The following is a 21588-nucleotide window of genomic DNA, read 5'->3' as shown; positions in this document are numbered from 1 at the left end:
AAAGAAAGAAAGAAAGGAAGGAAGGAAGGAAGGAAGAAAGGAAGGAATGGAAAGGAAACAAAGTTCTCTGTGCCTAGTTTCCTCATTTTTTCAACAAGCATAATAATCCCTTAAATCTCCTTAATTTGCAGAAATAACAAGATGATGTTTTGGCTTAGGAAAACAAGTGTAGATGTCTATGATTTCACCAAGCCTATTTCTACCACGATCTTCTTTTAATATATAACTTAATTCAAAGGCAAGTAAGATCCTTAAGGAATAGGATTAGGAACATCATGAAAAGTCAGGGAAAACAAAGTTTTATCTCTTCTTTGCCACAGCAGGCAAATAAAGCCATCATCACTCAGAGCTGCGCATCCTTTTGATGTCTTGTTTGAAATGCCATCGTACTGCTGAGACTAGAGAAATGTAACAAAGTCATTGCCACCAAATCATTATGACAGTCATAAATATGGCTTTAGGTAAAATAAAATCAGTCATCTCTACAAATACGTCGTGTGTGTGTGTGTGTGTGTGTGTGTGCATGTGTGTGTGTGTACATCATACAAAAGAAATGAGTAAAAGGGTAGGTGGGAAAATCCATCTCTACTACTGGAAAAATAACTAAGGCATGCACCACAGGAATATAAAATATCACCTTTATGTTAGAAGGAAATCGCAAACTTTCTATTCTGCTACTCAAACATGTCAAATGGAGAAAGGCAAAACATACTTGGAATACAACTTACCCCTGACGTCATATGAAAGAAACATTTTTCCCCTCCCTTAAAATTTCTGCATTATGAAAAAAAAGAAATCCTGAAAGTAGGAAGACCTCGTTTCAAAAAGTCTTACTAACTTTACTTACTAACTGTACTTACTAACCATCCATTTTGTTGACTGACTCCCCCAACAGTCATAAATGTCATAAATCATAGGTTGGCCTCAGAAACTGCGAGAACAGGGAGAACGGAGCTGTGCGTTCTGCTGAGAGCTCCCCTGGCCCCATCAAATCACGCACCCTGAGTCTCTCCACTTAGCAATCAAGGAAAAAACACTTAGAAACTTCCAGAGTTGCTCGAGTATTCTCTTCTCAGTTCTTTCTTCGCACTCCCAATGTTGTTATCAACCCCCGTCTTAAACTGTATGCATGTCTTTAAAAGTGAATGCAGAGTACCTCCAAGAAAGGAGCAGATGAAGTCTACAGAAGCACTGACTTGGGAAGCAGTGTTCCCTCTGGACGCTCTCCCCTAACAGCAGCAGTCCTTGTGGACTGCAGCGCCCTCAGACGCAAGCAAAGAAACCTGATTATCTACATGATTCACCAGCTAATGTGTACTTTTTTTCCCTTAAGTGTTGTGTTTTTCTTTACAGTGCAAGCTATGGCCCGGCTATCTTTCTTGTTATCAGAACAAAGGATCGGAACCTCAAAATTGCACTTGCCAGGGCTCAGTGAAAAATGAAATTACCACCAGATCACGCTGGAAGTTGTCCCGAAGTTTACCCAACTTCTATCACATTTTTTTCCTCTAAATGATTCCCTGTATTCTTTTCACACATTATTGCAAACTCCAAATTTATGCTAATCATTTCAAAGACTAAAATAGTAACATTAACAAACATTTAAATTTCTTTTCTGTTAAGAAAATAAACTAAAAGGGATACATCATTATAAACTCAGAGTACATCCTGTCAATGTCTTTTGCTAAGGTACCTGATATATGTTAATTACTAAAACTCTAGAATGACTTCAACACATTAAATGATACTTAAAACCTCATTTTGACAACACTCATACACAATGTTGGGGGAGGGTTCCTTATTTTCTTTTTTCTCAAAGGTAGACATGCCTGGAACTATCCAAACATCCAATCTTACACCTCCCACTCCCATTCTTATAAATGTCCTATGTCTCAACAGTTCCGAAGAGTACTACTTTCCATTCTGTTCACATATGTGAGAGTTTTTGTGTATCTCACTAGAGACTGAGATAAAGTTAAAGAGATTCAATTTCCAGATTTCATAGAAAGAGAACAGAAGCCTATCACTATATTTAACTTTAAAATGAAAGTAAAAGTTTTTGTTATTAAAACTATAGAAAAATAAGCAGACATGCTTCCTTTGAAGTTATGCTACCAACCTCAATCTAAGCGCTATAATGATCATGAAAATTATTTAAATGCCAATGTGATAGATACAAGGAGAGTTCTTAGAGACCTTTGCGAAGACATTGCATTGGTTATAAGACGCTACTGAGTACTGTTTTAACTGCACTGAAAAAGCTATTCAAATCAAAATGAAAAAATAAAAATAAGCCCTAATGGGCAATGGACACTTTAATTCAGGTAATAGTCTAAGTCCAGGTCCCAAATACAAGGGGGAAAAAGGGAAATAGTGTACAATGCAGTGTCTCTCCGGAAAGGAACTGTTCCAGGACTTAAGATAATGTGTGTTTAGCACAGCTCAGCGTTCACGATTCCCCATGAGGAGCAACTTTCTCCAACACTGAAGTGAAAAGAGAAAGGAAGCGAAGAAGGTACTCCAAAGGGGTTAACTGCTCTTCATTGTCAAGACCGAAAAGAGCTTGCTGCAGGGAATTGGTCTGAGAAAGGTGAGGCCCTGAGAAGGAATGAGGGATGGAAAAACAAAAGTTTCCCAAGCAACTGGAGAAAGGGGGGGAAATGCTTTCGGGTGGGAGAGCAGAGGTCGAACGGCTTTCTTCTCCATCTTTCGAGTCAAGTTCAGGGTTTGCTGCGGGTCTTGTTTGTTTGTTGTTGTCATCCTCCTTGTTCTGAGAGAACTTTTTCCCTTGCGGGGCTTGCGGCAGTTTGCTGATGTGGTTCCCAACTCCTGCCTTTCTCTGTTGACTGTTATTAACGGACTGGCAAGGGCTGGGTGAAATGCACTTAAGAAAAAAGAAATCGCCTCTCCTTGCCAAGCCGCACATGCTGCCCAGTACCTGAGGAAGAGCTCCGCGGTGGCCGGCCAAGAGAAATCCCAGTTGAACCTCGGCCTCCCTCTTCCCAAGCCACTGCAAGGGACTGTGTCTGTGCCACTTGCAGAGAATCTGCCTGACTCACCCCCCGCGTTCGGTGTGCCAGGGGGGGAGACGCGAATGCCCCGTCCCGGAGCGGGCGGCGGAGCGGGGGCACCGAGAGTCCCCCAGGCCTCCACCATTCGTGGGTTTGGGGATGTTTGCGTGGCAGGTGCCCGGGCTCCACCGGGACCACCCAGGCTCACAGGAACACACGTGTCACCGCGCCGGAGCCCAGCCCGCCGCGCACGCTGGCCCCACACCCGGGCAGCAGCGCCGGGCTCCGCGCAGGGGGCTCCACACTGCGGCGGGGGGAGACACGGCTGCTCCAACTGCCCCTCCGCACGCTAAGAGGCGGGGGGGTGGGGGGAGTACTTTTCCGCGGAAGCCGCGTCCACCCCCGGCCGGCGCCCAGCCCAGGGGATGCCCGGCCGCCGCAGACCGACCTCCTTCTCCCTCCCCCGAGGGCGCCGAGGCCGCCCGCGCGCCCTCCGGGACCGGCCCCCGGGCCCCCTCCGCCCCTGCGCCGCCGCCGCCGCGACGCGGGGTCCCGGCCGACCCTCCCCTCCGCGGCCCGGGCCGCGCGCTCACCTCCTGGGGTCCGCCTTCCGTCGCTCCTCCAGTTTGGCGGCGGAGTGTGGGGCTGCAGCGGCCGCCGCCGCCGCCGCCGCCTTCGCTGCCACCGCGGCCGCCGCGGCCACAGAAGCGCTGCCCGGCGCGCCGCCGGGGCCGGAGGCTGGGGGCCCGCGGGATCCCCGCAGGCGCGGGCCCGGGGCGGGCCGCGGGAAGTTGCCGGCGCGACGCGCGGGTCGAGCGGGGCGCAAGCCACCCGCGCCCAAGTAGTCACAACTTTGCCGCCCGGGTGGGTGCGCGCTCCGGGGCGGAGGGAGGCGAGGACCGGGCGAGGGCGCCGGGGCGGGAGGGTCTTCGTTGCAAGCAGGGCTGGAGCCCGCACGGCCCACGAGGCGAGGGGGGGGGGGGGGGGGGGCGGCGGGGGGAGGGGGAGCTGTCTACACGGCCCGCGCGGTGCGGGGCGAGCGAGTGTGTGAGCGCGCGGGCGTCTACTCTACTTTGCCTTCTGCAGCTTCTGCATATGGATGGGGATCTCCGATGGTTTTGCCGGTAACCAACACTGCAGCGGCGGTGCCCGGCGAGGGCGCCCCTCGGGAGCGGGCTGCGGGACGGGGGAGCGGGCAAGGCGGCCGCGGCGGAGGCTGTGCCACGAGCGCGAGCCCGCGATCCATATTTAAAGCCGCGAGTGGCCTCGGCCGGCCCCCTGCCCTGCCCTCGCCCGCGCCGCCCGGCCCCCACCGCTCGGGGCCGCGGCTCGGCGTCAGCCGCCCGGGCATCCGCGGCGGCGGGGAGGGGCCTGGGGCCGCGCCGCCCCCGCCGGGGGCTCGAGCTCCGCGCGCCGCGCCCGCCCGGACCCGGCCGGAGACCCGGGTCCCGACCGGCCGCCTTCGCCGGCCTGGGTTCCTTCTCTCGCGCCCCGGGCGAGCTGCTAGGTCCAGCCTTTTGTCCCAGTCACAGCAGATCCCCAGTGGGGACAGCCTGTTCTCCGGGGCAGAACCGAAGTTGCTTTCGTTTCCCGGCCCCAGATCGCTCTGGAGGCCACTTGGTTCAACTTGGGGCGTCCGGACGGAGCGCTACGGGCGCTCGGTCCTCGTTCACCTTCAGCGGGGGATGTCTGGGGTGTCTGGGGACAGCACCGTCCTCAGCCTTGGGCTTTTGTCACGGGTGTTGTCTTCCTCAGACAGTCTGAGAATCCTCACCGGCCCTCCAAGGGAGTCTTCTTGAGCGTACAAAGTTATTACTTGTGTTTACTCTGTTCCTAAGGCTAAGTATTGAGGTTCAAGTACCCTTTGCTAAGCAAATAATACCAATAATGTATCAGTGGCCCAGCCCCATCATGATCAGTTAAGTAAACCATCGAGATATCCACAGCCTGTCAGCACAGACACCATCTCACGTTCTGGGTCCTGCGAGAGAGCAGGGATGTGAGCCACACCGCGCATGATGCAAGCGTATGAGAGTTTCCTATTCATACATATCATATATACGTGTGTGGGGAAGTCACTGACCAAACTGCATTTTCAACAGTAACCCTCAAAACACATAAAACCCAAGAAAAATAATTTCAACATACAGACTATCTGCTCCTGGGTCCAAACCCTTCTTCAGTACTAAGCAAAAACTAATAAGACCCCTGGGGGGAGGGGTTATTCTGGAGGAAAATAACTTAGGCACAGAAGCTTCTCTTTCTAGTATTTAAAACCAGAAAAGATCCATTGTACCTCACCAGTGCATAGGAAGCAGGCATTTAAAGGGGGAAAAAAATGGGTATATTTAAAATCCTCAGTCAATGCTCAGAAGGCACTAGGAACCACCCAAAGCTGAAATTAAAATGCACTAATGTCATGTGCCCAGCTGTTGTCACATCTGGCTCACGTATATGTTCACGCATTCTACATAATGTAATGCAGTGACACAGTGACACAGGGAATTCGAAACAGAAGACTGAAAAAAAAAATTAACTTTAAAACTTGTGCCTACATAGTTATATTTTGTTTTTAGATTAACGTTAAAATTAACTTTCAGTGCCTGAACACACAGTTAGCAAGACTCAGCAACCCCAAAGTAAGCTCACAGGCAAAGGGAAGCCACTTTTGTATTAAGAATTTAACACTGCTGTTCAGCAGTTTTTCACACTGTGGATTATGTATTTCAACATAGCTGGCAATTTCTCATTATAATCGTGAACCAGCCATGAATGGTCAGCGTTGGTGAATGTTTGAGAAAGGAATAGTGCAAGAAACTTGTGTTTTCTAATATCCTGCTGCAAAATATATCAAACTATCTTCACAAAAACCAAATAGGTAACCCCTGGAAGCATTTCGCTATTGAGATTGACACAACTTCACCCTGAAAGGGGTATAATATTGGGGGGGGGGGGGGGGGGGCAGGGAGGGAATAGAGCACTATGAGGTAAGGTTTCGTGTGTGTCTTAAATTAATGAGAAAAAGAGTTGTCTTTGGCAAAGAGCCAACAACCTCTGTTATCATTCTCATTACTTGCTGTTTGCTATCCCACAATTAAAAGAGCATGTTCCATTTCCTTTCCTATTGATTATTGTCCAGTAATTGAGATATATGTGTTTTTCCTTTAAAAGGTCATTGATTAACTTTCCTTGTCAACTCTGCATGTGGTCACCTTTGCTACTGCTATCCGGGAGAGGACAATGAATCCTGAGATCTTTTTTTATCACCTCTTCTAAAACTTGAGTTGTGTCCCTTGATTCCCATGAGCCCAGAGAAAGATTTATTTGTTGTTCTTGTCTTGGGGTCCACACAGGTTGATGACAAAGAAAATGAACAGAAAAATTAATGGAATTTAAAAAACAGCATAAGTACTCTTTCCTGATAATGATTTGCTTTTTTGATCAATAACTCTTTGTACTAAATGACCTTCTAGAATACCCACGCACGACTTAGCTTATCAGTCAAGTTTCTGTCCTATCAGCCAAGGTCCTAACAGACACCTAAAGAAAACAGGAAAATGGGAGGAGGAACCTTTGTTTCAATGACAAGCACCATCTAGTGGCAGCGAGTGATGAAACCTCCCGACCCCGTAAGGTCCAACAAAGAAGGAAGACGAAGTCTGTGAACAGACAGTCCAGGCATTCCTGGTCATGTATAAGCATGGCACTCTTTGCTTCTAAAACAAGAAAGCTGTCTGTAGTAAAATAGTACAACCATAGGCCCTTTGTTAATTATTCTAAGTAAGGAGGGTGCGGATGTGATGTGCAGACAGGATTACTGCCGTAAAGACTTGTCTCGAGTCACAAAGTTTTTTTGTCCTGAAAAAGTCTCAAGTTTTTGTCCTGAAAAACATCTGTGTTTAAGTTTCCTCACATAAAATAAGGAGATTGGTGGCTTATCATCAGTATTATCTATAAAGCATTTTGTTCAATAATAGCAGAACCCACAAATGCAACTGTTATACTTGGGGGTCTCTTCATTATTCTATTGTATTAGAAAAGAAAAAGAAGGTGAAAGATTATCACTGAATGTTGATCCTGGAGTTATTCAAAATTATAACAATCATACACACTTCATTTGGGGGCCCACACAAAAAGGTGGTAGCAGATACATTATATCCTGTCGCTACAGACTTCAAAGAATAATCAGAATTATTACTCAGTATCAGGTTCTTATTAAGTATGGGGCTCGCTGGTAGAAGTTTGACAAACATTTTGCTATACACAATCGTTTTCTTTGTGCTTACGTTTGTTTTGAGTTGCAGTTGTTTTGTTATTCGAAAGTATAGCAATGGAATGATCACTAAAGTTGCCACTCCGTCATAAATTTAGTCAATCACTTGATGATGTGAGTCGAAGGAAAGAGAAAATCACTTTTCCTTTTTTGCCCGGAACCAGTCTGGGATGAAACCCAAGTTACATACCCTGTATAGATACCTATATGTACCTATATATGTACCGGGTATAGATACCTATATACCATGAACTAGGTAGAGACAGAGAGCGAAAGATCACTAAAAGGCCTCATTTTTGGTTCATTTACACCCCAGAAAGTTCATATTCAGTCTGACAAATTCCTGAATAAATTCAGCCAACCAAGATTTATAATCTATATTCACTCCTTGAAACCTGAGCTTTAAAAATAACCAACCCCTTCTTAAGAGGAAAGGAGAAAAGTGAACACACTCTTTGCAAGCTGTCCGCATGGCATGAGCGAGGGAAAATAATTTTTTTGGTTAAACGTGTGTCATAAGTTTCTTCATAGCTTAAACTACTAAGTTCTCTGTCATTTTTAAAACACACACCTAAAGCCAAATATTAGGAGGTTCTAACTTCTAAAAACAGAGGCCTATCTCTGATAATGTCAAGGAAGGCAAGTTATTCGATCTTTTGGGGCCTAGGTTTCCTCAGCAATAAAATCGAGGGGCTTGAGTTTTTTTCTTAAATAATAATAATAATTTTAATAGGATACCAGAATATTTTTCTCTAATAAAATTTGAAGAATATGCCTATGACAGAGAAACATACAAATCTTTCCGGAACGGTATTGACACACTTATTATGAATGCTCTGCTGAATAACCCGAGGCCAGAGTTCCAGCCTCTTCCTCCTACAGAATTTCTCCCATGACCAGCATCACATAGGACACAGGCCTCTCTGTTTGGAAAGGAAAACTTAAATTGAGCTACTCCATCTATACCCACTGACTTAAAAGATCGGTCTGGTTTTAAGTAAGACAGAGAATTACGTCCAACTTCTCTGCCAGAACTGACTCGTGGGGCCTAAGGACTCTGCCAATCAGAGTGTGCGTGTGTGCGTGTGTGTGTGTGTGTGTCTCTACATGAGCCATCTCCCGGACATAGAAAGGTGCTTGTTTCCCTGTATTCCTCCAGCCTCCCCGCCTCCTCGGAGGATGAGTAAGTCCAGAAGGCAGGCTACTCTAAAATTCCTCTCCCTGAGTCACGTGGACACAGCTGTTCCACAGATTAGCCACCACTGGATCAACCTGGACCGTGACCGTTCTCGTCCCACTGGTCTGTTTCCCAGGCCAGGCCCATCCTGGAGACCACTGCACCTACTACGGTCTCCCTGCAAGGAACAGAAGAGTTGGCGCTGGAAGCGCACGTTTGCTGGACTGATTTCTTTTCAGGAAATGCTGCAAAATTATAAAAGTTGGCTCCTTTCTTCCCCATCCTAAGGGAAGAAACATTCTGAGCAAATTTGCCTTTTATGGCTTTTTAATTTCTCACCGCCAACCAAAAGACGTTCCGTTCTACACAGAACACGAAGCATACACAGATCATCCGTCCAGTCCACAAACACTTAAGAATCTACTTACTATGTGTCAAGGACTCTTCTAGGTTCTATCCCAGAACAAGCAGATAGAATTCCTGCTACATGAAGCTTACAAATAAACATATAACAAGATAATTTCCATTTCCTTGGACTACAGAATGCTATGAAGTAGCAGATGCCGTGAATGGGGAGGGGGCAAGCCTCTAAGTTCACAATTCCAGTTTACCCCTCTTACCACTGTGTCTTAATAACAGCATTCCCCCTCATTCTCAAAAGAGAAATTGGTGAGAAAGGGGCACCTGGGTGGCTCAGTGGGTTAAAGCCTCTGCCTTTGGCTCAGGTCATGATCCCAGAGTCCTGGGATCGAGCCCCGCATCGGGCTCTCTGCTCAGCAGGGAGCCTGCTTTCCCCTCCCTCTCTGCCTGCCTCTCTACTTGTGATCTCTGTCAAATAAATAAATAAAATCTTAAAAAAAAAAAAAAAAGAAAGAAAGAAAGAAATTTAGAATCACCCTGGCCCTAGAAGAAGTAAAACACAGTGAGAGAACAGGGGAGAGTTACTTTCAAGTGGATGTTCAGGAAAGCTTCCCTGACCTGGTGACGTCTGAGCACACGGATTGGAATGACAAGATGCATAAATATGAAAAATTTTAAAGGCAACTTGACATGACAAGCAACACCTGGCAGGCGGCCTCACACACAGTAGGAACTCAGTAACTACTTACAGGATGATTGATTGCACCCACTCATTTTGGAACATTAACTATAGAGAGACTTCATCAACCAGATTATAGTTCCTTTAAGATAAATTCAGATTCCACATATTCCTAAGACATCATTCTTTGTAAACAAGAACTTTTAGACTACATCCACATATCTATCGACATGTGCATAAAATATCTCTGAAGGATCCGGGGGCAACTGAAGCCACTATTTGCCTCCAGGAAGGGAAATTAGGTGATCGTGGGAAGCTGTCTTACTGTATCCTTTATTACTTTTTGAATTCTGAGCCATGTGAATAGATTGTTTATTTTTTAACTTAAATTTGAATTTAAAATACATAAACAATTCCCTTAACACCTTGGAGCTATTTCTCCATACAAATAGTCATGTAATTAAACAGAAACTCTTGAGATAAACGGTGAGACCAGTATCCTAATATTCTTACAAAGCAATGGCAGTGCTGGAATGTCTGAGTCCCTTAGCGGCTACTGGGCACTGCTGAGGGCTCACAGTGTTTGCTCACTGCCCACCTGGGCTCTGTTCAAATCAGCGTCATGGGACAAAAAGACCTTCAAAAGGATATTGCTGTTTTTCTTGCACGTGGGCAAATCAAATCAGTCCAAAAATCTTAAAATAACATTATACGGGGCATCTCGCTGCACCTTTGATTACGGCTGTTTGGTTTTCCAAAACTGAAAATCTGTTCCTTTTTTCCATTATAAAAGTAATACGGTTCATTATTTAAAACTTGTAAAATAGAGAAAAATAGATGGAACAGCAGTGAGAAATATCCTCTTTCAGAGAAAGACTGCTAATACCCTGGCATATTTTCATCACAAGTTTCTAGCCAGGGAAAAAGGGGGTGTGGTAGGATCTGGATTCGGTGACATCTTTCTCAACCCATTTGATAGTTGCTGGGCTCTTACCTCAGCACAATTCCAGAATTGACCTTCTGTTTGTGAAAATTCATATGGAACGGGGTCTCTATTGACAGTTTCTGCTGTGTGGCAATGAAAATACTGACTGTCCCATTAACAGTCCTAATACTTATAATCAGAACAGCCAATGTTGAGCCTGGCTGGCTCAGTCAGTAAAGCACGCAACTCTTGATCTCCAGGTTGTAAGTTCAAGCCCCATGTTGGGTGTAGAGATTGCTTTAAAATAAAGTATTATTTTTTTAAAAAATAGCCAGTGCCTACATAGGATTGCCATACTCCAGGGACTATTCTAATTACTTAACATAAATGAACTCATTCAATCTTCATCATAACCCCATCAGTGGCATCATGCCCAACATCAAAAAGAAAGCACTGTGAGTATCAGAAGCCGTACTCTGCATACATGTCAGCTGTTTCAGATTTCCTCAAAATTTGAAGAAGTTTGGAATTGAAGGTTTGTCCTTTCTCTGTGAACCTAAATATCTGATCTGGAAGAATTAGCTAACTGCTGGGCAAAGTGACCCCTGAATTGCATTTACAGCTCCAATTCCAACCAAATCTGACAGAGCACATAGATACTAATACCAAGACCTGAATATACTTCTGATAATTCAGTTATCCAAAAACAGAATTTTGGGAATTTTTGGAACCTGAAAACATCATACTTTGTATTATTTTCTCTTTTAACATGGCTACTTTTTCATCACATTATTGAAAATCAGATTTTCAGCAGTGTTTTCTTTGAACTTTAATCTCATTACATGCTATCTCTAATCATCTCTATACGGCACAAAATAGACATACAACATGTATGTTTGAAGGCCATTAATCAGGTCCCACGAACCAGCAAACCAAGGTATTCACTTACTTTTTCCCCTTGACCTTTTGATTTTGCATATTAAAATATGTGGGGGAAGGAAATATTTTTCTTAGTGTTCTGACAGTGTTATTGTTGTTTTGGTATGTAAGGCCTGGACCTGGTCCTAGCAATTTTCATCCTTAAGTGAAACTTTAAGACCTTTATGTCTCTACCAAAAACCAGCACTCCATCCAAAATTACACAGAAATGTGTAATAATTTTCCTTCGGCAATTCTTACTCGCTTAAACTCAAAAATTAGTATGTAGCAAAAATTTATCAGAAAATATGTATTAGTACATGTGATGGTAAATCAGAAACTGAAAGAGAGAGGTGATTTTTGTGTTACTGAAAGCTACATTCCTTTCCTCTCTATTTGCCACCTGAGTACTTTGGCAACTTTGATCCAGGGAAACTAACTCCAAAATCATTTAGCAATGCCTTGGAACCAACGACCTGGCATCTTAGTCCAAGGAAGGCATTAAAATAAACCCTAAAGAGGAAGAAAGAATAAGAGGCAAATGGCACAGATCAGAAGCAAGAGTGCTAGACAGCTCACTCTGCTCCAGTCAGTGGCTCTCCAATGCTATTACTGCTTCTTTGATTAAATTAAAATGCAATAAGTATTGAGCACTTATTTAACACTTTGTCTGTCCTGGCAAAAGTAAAAGATATTCCATTTAGAGAAACAACCATTCAGAAGTTTCTGCTGATGCTGCAGTTACCCTTTGGAACAAAGAGCAGAGTAATCAAGTAGATGGCAGTGATTTTTCAGAGAATACTGAAGAAAATATTACATACGAGGTATAGTGGGTGCTGTCCTAACGAATTGCTTCCACGGTCTTGCTTTAGCACAGACCACCCATCAAGGCAAATGGAAGTGGTCCAGTGTAATGCTAAAAGCTTGTAAGCAAATAAATTCAATGCCACACTCAATAATTAATAATAGCTACCATTTGTCAAGAACTTCCTTATTTTCATGGAAACCTTGTATGATAGGACAAAAATGATCTCCGTTTCACAATGAAGGAAACGGAGTTCAGAAATGTCAAGCAACTGACCTCAGATCATACAAATCCCAAAGTTATGGAGCCAGAGTTGTGAAATTGAGCGTAAGCCCCGGCTCCTTCCACCACCAGTCTTCCTCAATCAGGGGAGACATGACGAAGTTGAAATTACAAGGTCCTTGGTCCTTGAGGGAAAAAGTCTGGGCTCCTCACCTCCACACTCCTTCCTCCCCACACGCCCTATTTTCAATCTGAACTGCACGGGGTTGGGGGGGGCGGTGCTGGATGGCTCAGTCAGTTAGGCATCTGCCTGCAGCTCAGGTCATGGTCCCAGAGTCCCGGGATCCAATCCGGTGTTGGGCTCCCCACTCAGCATAGAGCCGGCATCTCCCTCTTCCTCTGCTTGCCGCTCTGCCTACTTGTGCTCTCTCTTTATCTGTCAAATAAATAAATAAAATCTTTAAATAAATAAATATAAAAAATAAACTGCACATGAAGCAGGACTATTTTGATTAAGTTCCTGCCTTCCCCTAACCAAAAAAAGGGGGAAAAAAATACTTTCAGTGCTGTTCATCAGCTGTTGGATGAAGTCCAAGTTATTTAGCTTGGAGTTGGTGGCCTTTTATGACCTGGTTTCAACCAGCTGTATTTGCTGCTGACCCCGTATACAGCGTGACACTCCATGCAGCCCAGAATTCTCACCAATTCCTGAATATGCATTTTGTTTTCTTGGTCCTGGTTACTAGCTCATGCCAATTTATTTGACCAGGAATGCCTTTCTTCCACCTCCTTCTCCATCTATGGAAAGACTTTTTTTTTTTTTTTAAGATTTTATTTATTTATTTGAGAGAGAGGGAGAGCACGGGTGGCGTGAGGGGCAGAGGGAGAAGCAGACTCCTCACTGAGCAGGGAGCCCAGGGCGATGCAGGGCTCAATCCTGGGACTCAGGGATCTCGATCTGAGCTGAAGGCAGACACTTAACCGACTGAGCCACCCAGACGCCCCAAGCCTACTTATTTCTAAACATCTAATTAAAATGATACCCAATCAATATCAACTTCTGTGGTTCATTTAGGCCAGAAGACCTCTTTCTCCTCCATACTGATAACATTTAGATGCCACTTAGCTGTCTCTTGAACCATCTCAATGTAATGAGGTTTTTGGTATATGTTCCTCACTTCTCCCACAAAATTGCTGGCTCTGTGGAAGTGAGAAATGTGTCATGCCTTTTTCTATTTCTCATCTCCTCTAGTGTAGTCCCATATACATTGGAGATTCTCACTAAAAACTAAATGAATAAATGAGGCTTAGGTTTAGTTAATGATAATTACAACCTCGAATATAGAAAGATCTACCTTGAAAGGTCAGACTGAACCACAAAACACTTAAAAGTTTTTACTTTTCTGGGGTTACTAATGTAAAAATCATCTTTTATGTTCAGCCATAGGCTTTAGCTATGGGTCCATTTTCATGAGAAATTAGGCATAAACATATAATTTCTCCTTGTTTTAAACAATATTTCATTTATCCATTCAGAAAAAAATGAAATGCCTATGACACACAAGATCGAGCAAAGTCCTAAAGAAACAAGGGTGCAAAACAGAAAAGGCCTTCAGGGAGCTTAAATTCTAGTTAGAGAGGCAATGAGCAAGTAAACAAAAATACAGAACAGGAAGTTCTATGATGGAAATTAACATGATAATGCAGAGAGGAGTAAGACAGAGTACTTCAGACTGGGCAGTCAGAGAAGGCTTGAGGAGGTAACAGCTGACTTTAAATGAGCTGGTCTTGCAGAAAGCTATGGGGAAAGGACATCAGGCTGAGGAACCAGCAGGTTCGAAGACTCTTGGAGGTTGAAAAACAGAAGTTGATGAGAACGGAACGCAACACGAGAAGGAGAGAGTGTACAAGAGGAGGTTCAGAGAAAAAGGTGGGAGCCAGATCTTGAAAGTTTTGCAGGTCCCAGGAACAAATTAGCATCATATTCTCAGAGCAATTAGACGCTACTGAAGAGTTCTAAACAAGGGTATCACATAATCCCATCTTGCATTTGGGAAGTTCATTCTTACCACTAACTGGGGAAGGAACTAGAGAGGACCAGAGGGCTTGCATTAGGAGAGGAGCACGGCAGATGGAGAGAATCCGATGAATTTGATAGGCATTCTGGAGATAGAACTGAGTGGTGTTGACAAATTAGACGTACAAGTTGAAAGAACAAGAAAAATCAAGGATGATTCCCAAGTTTTCTGTGAGGGAGACATTTAACGAGGACCAAGCTTAGAGAAAACAAAAATCACTTTCAGTTTGAAGGGGAGACACAGAACACTGTTCGGAAATTGTAGGTTTGAGATGACTTTTAGACATCTAATTTAATAAACAACCAACATCACAAAAATTTACCATTTCACCGAACACTCACATTTTCTAATTGCGTACTCACTTTTTCTTTGGCCATGGAGGAGACTGTTTCCCAAAGAAGGTCTTAGCAACATCTCCCATTCCCACATCCTCTTTTCAGTGGGACCTCACCACTGCCCTATGGAGAGGTGGAGTCTAATTCTCCTCTCCTTCAGCCTGGATGGGTTTAGGACTACTTGACCAAAAGAACATGGTGGGAGTGAGGCTCTGTGGCTTCCAAGGCTTAGTCATGAGTGCAACCATCATTTTGTTTGCTGGAGCAGTGACACTTGGAAACTTGAGCCGCCCTCCATAGAAGACTGTCCTAAACCTGCCATGTTTGGCTCCAGGCCAAGCCACTTGGAACAACCACATGGAGAAAACACCTATAAGCCATCCAGTTGCCAGTTCTAGTCTCCAGGTCTTTCCAACACAGGCACCAGCCATCTGAGTAAAGAGGCTTCCAGATGACTCCAGCCCCCAGCCATCAAACCACTGCAGCTTCCAAATGGCTTCCCAGCGGAGATTCTAGACTCTGAGGAGTAGAGACAAGCCACCTTGCTGTGTCCTGTCCTGACCCACAGAATCCATGAACGTAATGAAATTGCAAGCGATGGAATGTTGGGGTAGTTCGTTAAGCAGCAATAGTTACCATATTAGCCAGTTAAACAAACATTTGGGAAATAAATCCATTTAAGTTATAATCCTTCCCACATGTTGCCTATATAGTTCAACTAAATTCTAAGAGAGTCTGCAATCCGCGAACAAGATTCTTAAACTAAATATCATTTTACTTACTCAAATAAAGGTTGAGTAACCACATTAGTGATTAGTGATGACTATGGGACAGACAAGGATTCTGAAGTTCAGGCATGAATTTGGCACCTAATCTTCCTGGTAAAATTACGTTTGATAGTAAAGGACGTATTCAGGTTTGATAAAAGCTAGAGCGAAATGAAGCCAGTTTTAAAGCCCCAATGTACATGCATATTTGCACATTTCAAATCTTGTGATTTCCTTTACATTCTGTAAGATGTTCTGCCGCAGTTATCTCTAAGTTATGTGAGTGGAGCTACAAATAGACTGCTTAAGGATAAAATTCCTAAGTAGGACAGGGAATTTGAACAACAAAAACAATTTTGAAACAACAAAGTTTTTTTTGTTTCTAGAAACAATCTCTATTTTTTTCTTTTTTTAGCCGTCCATGTTTTCTCCTTACTTTTCTTTCAGGAAGTACAAGGGACGCCTGGGTGGCTCAGTCAGTTAAGTGTTTGCCTTCGGCTCAGGTCATGATCCCAGGGTCCTGAAATAAAGCCTGCCATTAGGCTCCCTGCTGAGCCTAGGCTCCCTGCTTGTCCCTCTCTCTCTCGGCTGTTCCCCCTGACTTTGCTCTCTCTCTCTTTCTCTCTCTCCCTCTCTGACAAATAAATAAATAAATAAATTTTTTTAAAGTATAAAATAGGAGAATTTGTGCTTGGATATTAGGGATATTTCTTTTGAAATACTCTGATTTGAAAACTATTTTAACACCACATAATAAATTTTGAAAGCAAATTATCTTCCTAAAAATTAGTACCTGTTACCTTGTAAGTGAATAAAGTCAGTTTGTTTTGCCTCTACAACAATCAGAAATATTTAATAAAGTCATATGAATGACTTTAGCAAGCACTAGCAATAACCTACCTTCCTCCAGGGGTAGCCACTTCTTCCTGGCTCTGACAGACCTGGTCTTTGATCATATTTCACTCCTCAGGGATCCAATAAGTTTTGATTACCCTTGAAGATCCATAATCAATATGAAACTTGTAGTCTGGTAAGGGCAAAATAACCTGAACTCAAAGCTACTGACTTTACATCGACCTTCGCTATTATGCCATATGGGCAATACCAATACTGGTACTCTATTTGAGTGCTAAGATTCTGGAAGTGCCTTAAAAATGGTAATTACACATGTTTACACTTTTTTTTTTTTTTTCATTTCTTTCCAAAGAAATAAACCAACATAATCACCATTTACAGCCTTAGAATCTTTCAGCTGCCATATGGAAATTTTTCTTTGGGGACTTATAGGGTCATGTCATTTTGTTAAATATTTTTTTGTTTGCTGAAGAGTTTGAATTTAAGGGCTTGTTATATTTCATGAATAAGAAATAGGATAAGAAATTAGGGCGTCTGTGTGGCTCAGAGGGTTAAGCCTCAAGCCTTCAGCTCAGGTCATGGTTTCAGGGTCCTGGGATGGAGCCCTGCATCGGGCTCTCTGCTCAGCGGGAGCCTGCTTCCTCCTCTCTCTCTCTGCCTGCCTCTCTGTCTACTTGTGATCTCTCTCTGTGTCAAATTAATAAATATAATCTTAAAAAAAAAAAAAGAAATTAGTTTAATCCTGCGCTCACCAGACTTTTTCTGCAGTCAGATAGCAAGTGTTACTGACTTGGCCAGCCCATTATTCTGTCTCAAGACTCTCAACTCTGCCATTGTTGTGAGAAAGCCGCTGTAGGCAATATGGGAATGAGGGGTGTGGCCACAACAGGGCCACGCTTTGCCAACCCCTGGTTGAGACTAAAAGCAGACTACATGAATAAAACATACTGGAATGTAATCATGTTCATTTATGAAAGATCTACCTTTCAAATCTTCATCGTATGTCTTTCTTTACACCTCTTGTTTTGCTTTATTGCTCCCTGCACCGCGCTCCCTCGCTCAACGCGCCTCCTGTATTCCAGCGGACTGAGATAAGTCAATTATCGTATTACATCAATGCCTGGAATGCTACAAAACTACTCCGGGACACTCCGGGACACCACTGCAGAAAATAACAGGCTAAAAGCCGAGGTCTAGTATCTTAGAGTTTGAGGGAGTGTGAAAATACCAGTTCAGAATATTTAGCAAAGCACCTTACTACCTTGCATAACTACACCTAAATTAAAAGTGACAGCTTACATGGCTGATAGGGGGTATTCCCCTCAGAGGCACTAGTATCACACACAGGTGTAGACACTCCCATTTCCCCAAAACTGAGCAACCTAACAAAGTTGGAATCACAAAAATAAAGCCTACACTCTACCCATGCTCATTATTAAGTAAAAGTGAAAGAAAACAGTAGATTAAAAGATGAAATTTATAAAGGATCTAATGGTCTGTCTACTTCCATGGCCAAATGATAATCTGACATGGTCAACCTGGCTTGAAATTTTTATTCTCTTCCCCTGTTTGTGCTCCCAATCACCTGCTAAAAAAATCATCTACTCTCCATCTATATGACTCAGATTTCTAGTTCCCTGACCCCAGTCTCTGCGAAAGATTGAAACATTACTGATAAAGAACTCTAGAACAATTTTAGGAACATTGTTTTAGTGAAAAAGAAAAGGTAGCACACAACAAAATCCGGAGCAATAGGAGAAAAAAAAACGGCATGGAACTATTAAATAAATGTAGTGAGTCCTTAAGTGTATTGTCTTCTTTATCTTACGTAAACAAATTTTGACCATATAGAGTACCCATAAAGAATTATTTTTATTTTCCACTGTCTTTCTAAGTTTAATACACTGGATCCAAAAACCAAGCATAATGGTAAAATGTTCTTTCATAGTAAGAATCTTTAGTTCTTTCCTGAGCTAATCCACTAAATCCACTTATGATCTACATTCACTAGTGATTTGTTCTTACTCTCAGGAACTACAATTCTATTTAAAATATATAAACAAGGAATGGGGCAAGATCAGCAGGGATTGAACTCAGGTGGCCTACCGCTTAGCCTTGAACTAAAACCACTAAAACCTTGGAATTATCTGATTAACAATCATGCAGTTACCTAAGAGTAGTGATCTCGAATGGAATATAACTGTCCTATTCCTTACAGGATGAAAATTATACTTTGCAACAAGAATGAAACAGAGAAGAGCATGAGTTTTGGAGACTCATGGGTTTGAAACTTATTTCTATTATTTACTCTCTGAGTAGTCTCTATTTATTGGTGGCAGTGGTAGGCTGTCAGTGCTGGCGATGGGGATATCACTAGCAGCTCAGTAACTATGAGAGAAAAAGACACAATTATCGTGCCAAAGTAATTTCAAATAACCTTCTCAGTCCATCAAACATATTGAATGCCTCAATCTATATTCTATCTTCAATTGGGTGAGCAAGGATTTATCTCTTCAAAGTGATGTTGATTGAATTAAGGCTACCACTTGGCATGGAAAGAAACAGTGGAATAGTCTTTTTCACTTAATCCATCCCCAGTTTCCCATGGAAATGCAAACCTCATTGTAATCCTACATCCAGTTAATAGGTTGGGGTGGAAGTACCGTCAGAATTAGAGAAGAGAGGAAATCTCCACTTCTATATTTTTATTTTTTTCTTAAACTTAAAGGACAGAACTAAGTAATCCATAAGGGTAGACCTAATTCTCTCCCATCATATCGTGTTTTTCTTCCTCCAACTCTTAAAAAGTCTTAATAAAATTATCCTAACACCCATTGTTGAGCCTAGAGTCTATCATTGTCTTTTATCACCTGCCATTCTCCTATTCCATTTTGCTTTTTTGTCTGCACTTTGTTTTTTGTTCACTAAACAACCTATAGAGTTTATGTGTCAAACACTATGCTCAGTAATGGGAATAAACAACAGTCAACAAGACATGATACAGACTTGCCCTCATGGAGCTTACTGTAGAGTTCCTATGAAAAATAAATATTAAATAAATATATAAGTCAGCAATTTATTAATTACAAACAGGGTTAGACAATAGTCATCATTGAAAGACAAGAGGTGGAGATCTGCCCCTACCGAACTCTGGTGAGCTATCACCTCTATACCTAGTGGGAAGCCAACTGGAGATGACTTTCCTATCTTCACATTCCCTGCCAGTGACATCATTGCCTCAGTAAAATCAAACAATGGGATACGGATGATGATGCTTGGGTGGGGCAATAAATGTTCTCGTAGAGTAAGTTAATGAATAATCATATTGCCACATGATACCTTTTCTCACTCTATAACACTGTACTTGCCTTTAGGGAAATCACACGAATTGTTTATTTAAAGCACACTGAGAGGCTTATTTGCTTTGTGGAGAAGAGCTCAGGGTGATGTCTCTATCAGAACCCTATGGCTCACTCATCCTCTCCTGGGGAAGAAAGCCAAGTTGGAAACTCTTAATTCTCTTCTCTTCCTGCCCCTTGATAAAAACATCCACACTCAGGCATAGAACTCCAATGGATACTGTGGAAATATAGTATCTTTGCAATTTAATTCATTCTTAAGATCTTTATATTTATCTGGAAGGTGAATATTTATTAGTGAAAGTAATCTCCAAAATACAGATCTTCCTTAAGAATTCATCAAAGCCTCATTTTTAACATAGTGCAAGGCTCGTTATTTGTTTTTTGGTTTTTGGTTTTTTTACTTATCGAGGTTGATTTTTTCAACTCTTCAAATGGGGTAGGAAGATCCATTCCTAACCACAAATATTACGTTGCTAGTCTCTAGATACTTTTGCCTATCCCCTTGATTTATACTTTCTTTAGACCACGTTTATTATTTGTTTCTTATCAAAGCCCTGTCCTTTTTTCTAAGCTCTTACTTTTTTCTTACCCTTCATCTATACTGTCATCCATCTCATGATACTCCCTTCAAGTCCATGGTATTACACTCCCCTCCCCTCTGCTCACATGCCTCCCCTCACATCTGGTTTCCTCTCCTTCTTTAAACTGGTTTCTGAATCTGTGTAGTGAATGTTCCTTTGCTCCTATTAAATTGCTATAGAAGTAAAATGGAGTTCCACATGAGAAAAGCTCAATGCATAGTAGAAGAATTATAATTTTATCAAGCTTCCAAAAAACGGCATTTTGCAAAATTTGACATTTATAATGGCTATCCCTGTGTTTGTAAGGGGCAGGGGCGGTCCCAGAATTAACACCTGGACATGTATATAAGATAAAACTATAGGGAAGGTGTTTATTTCCTTCCAAATAGAAACCATCAAGGAAGAGGGAGTACCACTAAGTCCAGTTAAGACTGTCTACTCTCAGGGCACCTGGGTGGTTCAGTGGGTTAAGGATCTGCCTTAGGCTTAGGTCATGATCCCACGGTCTTAGCATCAAGCCCTCCATTGAGCCCTGCTCAGCAGGGAGTCTGCTTCTCCCTCTCCCTCTGCTCCTCCTCACCTACTCATTCTCTCTCTCTCAAATAAATAAATAAAAGCTTAAAAAAAAAATACTGTCTACTCTAGATTGAAACTACATGGATTTAAATCCTGGCATCTTCATTTACTACCCACGTGACTATGGTCAGTGTTACCCAACTTCTCTGAGGCTCTGTATCCACACTGGAAAAAGTATCTACTTCATCAACTTGTTTGAAAAGTACATGAATTAAATAGATGTAAAGTGCTTAGAAGTTCTTGGTACATAGGAAACATTCAATAAACGTTAGCTATTCTTAAGATAGATTCCAAATCGCAAAGATCTGCCTCTTTCTTTTTTGAACCCTAATGCTACAGAAAATTCAAACCAAATGCATTGGGAAACTACCCAGATTTTCACTTAGGCTTGTTGATCATCATTTGGCAATACAGGAGAGTCCTGTATTTATTCTCATTATATAGACGTAGATGTGTAGCTATGCACACGCGCGCGCACACACACACACACACACGTAAATTTTGTATCTCTATTTTTCTTTTATAATTAAAATTATATCTCTTGATGTTTATTTTGTTATTATATTAGATACATATATTTTTTAAGTAAACTACATATGAGGTACCGTGAGATCCATCCAGGTGTTTCCTGGGTAAAAAGACTGGACTTCTAAGATCTCCCAAG

The 21588-nt window shown here is 42.6% G+C and overlaps 1 protein-coding gene across 2 annotated transcripts in view; it reads right to left on the bottom strand.

Moving 5' to 3' along the window:
* Positions 1-21588, bottom strand: part of SLC4A4 (solute carrier family 4 member 4) — a 457437-nt gene that overhangs the window by 372374 nt on the left and 63475 nt on the right. The window contains exon 1 of one of the 2 annotated variants that reach the window (XM_059385136.1): positions 3605-3705. The exons of the other annotated variant lie outside the window; for it this stretch is intronic. The gene's annotated coding sequence lies outside the window, so the exon portion shown is untranslated. Of the gene's footprint in view, positions 1-3604; positions 3706-21588 lie in introns of those variants that run through there. 2 annotated transcript variants of the gene reach the window in all.

Source organism: Mustela nigripes, chromosome 1 (genome assembly GCF_022355385.1).
Source record: "Mustela nigripes isolate SB6536 chromosome 1, MUSNIG.SB6536, whole genome shotgun sequence".
Classification (NCBI taxonomy): Eukaryota; Metazoa; Chordata; class Mammalia; order Carnivora; family Mustelidae; genus Mustela; species Mustela nigripes.
The sequence above is the reverse complement of the archived record's forward strand: the minus strand, read 5'-3'. Positions and strand labels throughout refer to the sequence as shown.